Consider the following 6,000-nt stretch of genomic DNA (forward strand, 5'->3'; position numbering starts at 1 on the left):
TCTAAGATTTGAATACCATTCAAATTCAATATAGAAAAGAGTGGTTAAAAGGCATAAGAAAATAAATTATCATATCAGATTGCATTATCAACATGCCATTTCTTTATTTTTAATGTCAAACTTCCTTGCCCTGAAGGAAAAAAATTGAAGCTTGCAATTGACCAGCTATTCCATAACTTAGAGTATGTTTGGTGGCCTTTCTTATGAAATGGTAATGGAAAAATTCTATAGAAAATATAAACTTCTGTGTGAATGAAGTGAGATTATAGAGTTACAAAATTAACTTTTGTGCATAACTTGTGGAGCTAATAGCCTTAATTTATTATTGTACTTCATAAATATACTTTATTTCAGGGAAGAAGAACTAGGTCTGGCATAGATCAGAATCTACCTGTTGGGGAAAACCAGAAATAGGAAAGAGACTTATTAATGGTTCATTCTTTTTTTTTTTTTTTTTTTTTTTGAGACGGAGGAGTCTCGCTCTGTCGCCCAGGCTGGAGTGCAGTGGCGCGATCTCGGCTCACTGCAAGCTCCGCCTCCCGGGTTTACGCCATTCTCCTGCCTCAGCCTCCCGAGTAGCTGGGACTACAGGCGCCCGCCATCTCGCCCGGCTAGTTTTTTTTTTTTTTGTATTTTATAGTAGAGACGGGGTTTCACCGTGTAGACCAGGATGGTCTCGATCTCCTGACCTCGTGATCCACCCGTCTCGGCCTCCCAAAGTGCTGGGATTACAGGCTTGAGCCACCGCGCCCGGCCTTTGGTTCATTCTTAGCTGAGAAAAATTCAGTGTGGAATAATTAAGGTTAATTAGAGAAATAATTATGATTATGTTAAGGAGTTCACAGATATTATTGAAAGTAAATTGGTTAAAACTGATTTGTTAATGTAAATGGGGCCAATAAACCAATTAGATAATCTCTCTACTAAATTGATGTGATAATAGATGATATCTGGAGGGAAGTAAAATAGATGACAAGGTTAGTGGTAATGAGACTTCATTAAATCCTAGTACTAAAGAGATACTGTGTACATTAGTGACAGCTTAATTCTAGAAATAAAAGTTGATGTTAAGAATTGATATGGGGCCTGTGGTGACTCACACCTGTAATCCCAGAGACTTGGGAGTCTGAGGCGGGAGGATTATTTGAGGCCAGGAGTTCCAGACCAGTCTGGGCAACATAGTGAGACCCCATCTCATTCACTCATAAATAAATAAATACATAAATAGCAAGCCCAATGTGGTGGTGAGTGCCTGTATTCCCAGCTACTTAGAAGGCTGAGCCAGGAGGATCGCTGGAGCCCAGGAGTTCGAGGCTGCAGTGAGCTATGATTGCCCCACTGTACTCTAGCCTGGGGGACAGAGCAAGACCCCATCTCTAAAATAATAATAACTGATATAATGTTGGCACTGCTGAAATTAGGCAGGTATTAATTTGTGTGAAGGGCCGTAACAAAGAACTTGAATAAAGAGCCCAGGTTCCAAACTGATTTGAAATTCCAGGTAAAGTATAAGAATAATAATTCATATTTGTATGGGACTTTATAATACTCTGAATGTTTTCATATACAAGGTCTCCTTTGATTCTTATCAAAGGAGATAAGATTACTCAGAGTAATAGTAGTACAGATTTGGAGGTTCTGAGAGGCTAACAGACTTACTGAAGCAAATAGGGTTGCTGTAACAAATTACAAACTAGGTGGCTTAAAGCAATAGAAATTTATTCTCTAACTCTTTTGGAGGCCAGAAGTCCAAAATCAAGATGTTGGCTGAGCCACATTCCCTCTGGAGGCTCTTTGGGAGAGAAATCTGTTCCTTGCCTCTTCCAGCTTCTGTTGTGTATGGGCATTCCTTGACTTGTGGCTGCCTCACTCCAGTCTCTGCCTCTGTGGTCGTTATAGCCTTCTGTTATGTTCTGTGTCTTCTCTTCTGTGTGTCTCAAATCTCTCTCTCTGCCTTTTTCTTCTAAGGACTGACTTTAAGAGAATCTGCTTGTCATTGGATTTAGGGTACACCTGGATAATCCAAGATGATCTCACCTGAAAATCCTTAATTACATCTGCAAAGATCTTTTCTTCAAATAAAGTAATATTCACAGGTCCTGGGGATTGGGACATGGACGTGTCTTTTCAGGAGCCACCATTCAACCCACTAAATTCGTTATATGCCATTTAATGCTTTATCTTCCTTTTGGATCGAAGAGATACGCTTCTGTTTGAAGATGGGCAAGTGGGCTGGGGAATTTTTGGCTAGTAGGTAGAAAGGAATTTTAAAAATATTTCTGGTTGGTGCTGTTTAGTAAGTGCTTATTAAACTTTCAGAGGTCAAATATCTTGAACACAAACTGGAGGAGTAAATTAGTATAAAGTGAAAAATACGATATTTTCTCCAAAAGGCAGTCACTGATTACTTTGGCAGAAAGAAGAATTGAAGTGATTACTCAAGAGTTCCACCAAATTGTTGTGCTAGCTTTTACATTTGCAAACTATAGAAAATGGGACTAAATTAAGTAGCAACTGACTTTTCATTATTAACAATATTACAAGTTGACTTTTTCATTTCTTGTGTAATTGAGATAAAGGGGGGTGGGTGTGTATGAGAGAGAGAGAGATTTTGTTAATGGTTTTAGAATGATTCATTTCTTATGTCATATGGGCATTCTAACTTGAATCATATTAATTAAGGTGATCTATGTATGTAAACTCTTTGAGGGAGGGACTTGGCGTGTCTTGTATACAGCTAGATCCCCAATGTAGTTCCTCACATGTGGTAGATGTGCTCAGACAACATTAGCTGTATTAATGAAAGGACTTCTTATGATACCCAAATCTCACAGCCACAAGTCTCATTACAATTTACTTTATGGAGCGTCCCCGATGGTAATAAGGTCTATTAATTGTAGAATTGTCCCTGCTGACTTTAAGAAACTTCACTGTGTGTCCTTTTACCCTGACGGAGCCTACAACTTTTTTCATCTCCAATAATCTTCAGCTCCAGGCCAAAAAACTATTGTTCTTGCCCTGCTCACATTAATTGAAATAAGTCAATGAGATTCCTTCTGCCCACCAGTTCACTTCTCACTAGCATGGGGCTCAGCTACCATTAGAGATGTTAGGGTGGGGCTGTTGTGCAGTTCTTCAGACTATTAGTGCTGTACGCTATGTTCTGAGGAGTGTTCAGGCTTTTGTCTTCTCAAAAGTGTGTAAAATTTTGACTCACTGATACAGCTTTTGATGTTAACAGATAGAAGTATACTGACTGTATGTGCTAGGCTCTTCTATGTATTATATCCGATGTTGCTTCCAGCCAACCTGAAAAGCTAAGTAGTAATATTGTCCCTATTTTACAAAAGCATAAAGAAGTTAAGCAAACCAACCCAAGTTCACACCAAAATTTGAACCCAGGTAGCCTTACTTCAGCATCTGTGTTCTTAACCATGTCCAATGACAGCCTCATGCTCATTTGTTCATAAGTAACCTGTTCTTTCCTTCTAAAAGCTTTTCTGTTTTATTTTGAAGCTCAGAAATTAGAAATCTGACTAGGATATATACAGGTATATGCCCTTTTTCATTTATCCTGTCTGGCATTCAATGAGCCCTTTTGATTTCATAATTCTAGTCTCCTCCTGAGGGAAGTTTTCTTGTATTATCTTTTGATTATTACTTTTTCTGTTATGGTCCTTGTTCTCTCTCTGAACTTGCCTTTTATTTCCAATTAGACCTCCTGGACCTGCTGCTTAGTTCTCTTATCTTTTTATTCAAGAATTTATCCAAGTAATGTCATACACATTCACCTGCTTTTCCAGATAACAGATTTGTTCTTTGGAGGGTCTCCTATACTTTTTACTTCCTCAATTGAAATTTAAAATTTATAAATCATGTTTAAAGAATTACCCAATCTATTATTTTCTTCCAGTTATTCCCTTGCATTCAACATCATATACAAAATAAAATATACAAGCAAACATGGTTTATTTTAGAAATATGAGACTATTTCAACATTAGGAAATATTAATGTAAGATATCACTCTAATAGATCTAAGGAAAAAAATTTAGAATCATTTTCACAAATATTGCAAAGGTATTTGATAAATCACTACTCATTCTTTTTTTTTTTTTTTTTTTGAGATGGAGTCTTGCTCTGTCGCCCGGACTGGAGTGCAGTGGCCGGATCTCAGCTCACTGCAAGCACCACCTTCTGGGTTTACTCCATTCTCCTGCCTCAGCCTCCAGAGTAGCTGGGACTACAGGTGCCCGCCACCTCGCCTGGCTAGTTTTTTGTATTTTTTAGTAGAGACGGAGTTTCACCATGTTAGCCAGGATGCTCTCGATCTCCTGACCTTGTGATCTGCCCGTCTCAGCCTCCCAAAGTGCTGGGATTACAGGCTTGAGCCACCGCGCCTGGCCTCACTACTCATTCTTGATAAAAACCAAAGAAAACAAAAAACAGCTCTTATTAATCCAGGAAATGAAGGCTATTTTCTTAACAGCACACCAATATCATAGTTAACATTGAAAGTTAATTTTGAAATACTTGAGCAACATTCCCTAAGAGTATCTTCAGAACTGTAGATCTGATGTTTATATAAAAAAGGGTATCTTGGTGTATTAGGGAAAAGCAAGATGTTACAACAAACACCAACATTTCAGTGTCTCAGTAAAATAGAAATTTATTCTTCCCTCATGTAATAGTCCACTGCAGATGTTTCTGGTTGGCAGACAGTTGTTTTTTTCTGTGTGGTAACTCAGGGACTTAGGCTCCTTCCATCATAGGGATCCACCATTCCCTAGGGTCTTGAATTCTTCTGTTTCCAGTTGACAGAATTGCAGAGATAGGGTGGAGAATGCATACTTTCTTCTCAGTTACTTTGGCCTGGATATGACACACATCAGTTCTGTTCACATTTCCACATTCCATTGGCCAGAACTAGGCACGTTACCTCACCTGTCTGCAAGGTGTGTGTTCCAGGAGAGGGAAATGGAAAACATTATCTGGCTGGGGAGCCACAGGTGTGGAAATAGTCTCATTTGTAGTTGGAAGGAGTAGAAATTAGGGACGCCTTAATGGAGGGCACTGTGTGATATCTGTCAAATTTTAAGACATACATGTTCTTTGACCTCAAAATTCCACTTCTAGCAATTTTTCCTACAGATATACCCACAAACATATGCATGTTTACATTTGGAGGGTATACCTAGCCATATTGTAATAGTAAAAGATTGGAAGCATTCTGAATGTCCATCAAAGGGGACTGAGCAAATTATTGTATATCCATACATTGAAACACTGCTGCCACTGAGAGGCAATAATATATGTACTGACTGGGGAGAGAAATGCAAGGTACAAAACTGTGTGTTCACAGCTACCATTTACTTAAAAAGAGAAATATATACATGTATGCTCATATATTCATAGAATATTTGTGGAGGGATCACAATAAACTGTGGAAGGATCGCAAAAAATGTAACAGTGGCTGCTTCTGGTTAAAATTATAAGGTCATGGGGCACGGGATGAGAGAGTCAGGCTTTTACTGTGTACTCTTTAATACCTTTTGATGTGCATCTATTTAAATATAAAAGTCAGTTGTAGAAGTATAATAAATAACATGGAAAGATGGCTATAATATATTGTTGCCTAAAAACCAGCTTACTGAAAATTAGGTACAATATGTTCTCACTTTTATAAATAAATAAATGGGATATACAGAAATGTATGGTATGTGGTTTTGTTTTGTTTTTTTTTTTTTCTTATCTGTATTTTTGGATTTTCTGTAGTAAACATGTATTACCTTTATAATTAAAACAATTATAAAATGAAGAAACACAATAAAAACTTTCTTTTCTTAGGAGTCCTTGTTGGCCCTGCCATGAAACTTCTTCCATTTCTCCTGTTAAGATTAATGGATGACTTCTTTTTCCTTCCATCCTGCATTTTAAACATACTCACCACACTCTGAATTGCATTATCATGTACACATTTGTCCCACCTACGCTGTGCGTTC

Source organism: Piliocolobus tephrosceles, chromosome 14 (genome assembly GCF_002776525.5).
Source record: "Piliocolobus tephrosceles isolate RC106 chromosome 14, ASM277652v3, whole genome shotgun sequence".
NCBI classification, from domain to species: domain Eukaryota; kingdom Metazoa; phylum Chordata; class Mammalia; order Primates; family Cercopithecidae; genus Piliocolobus; species Piliocolobus tephrosceles.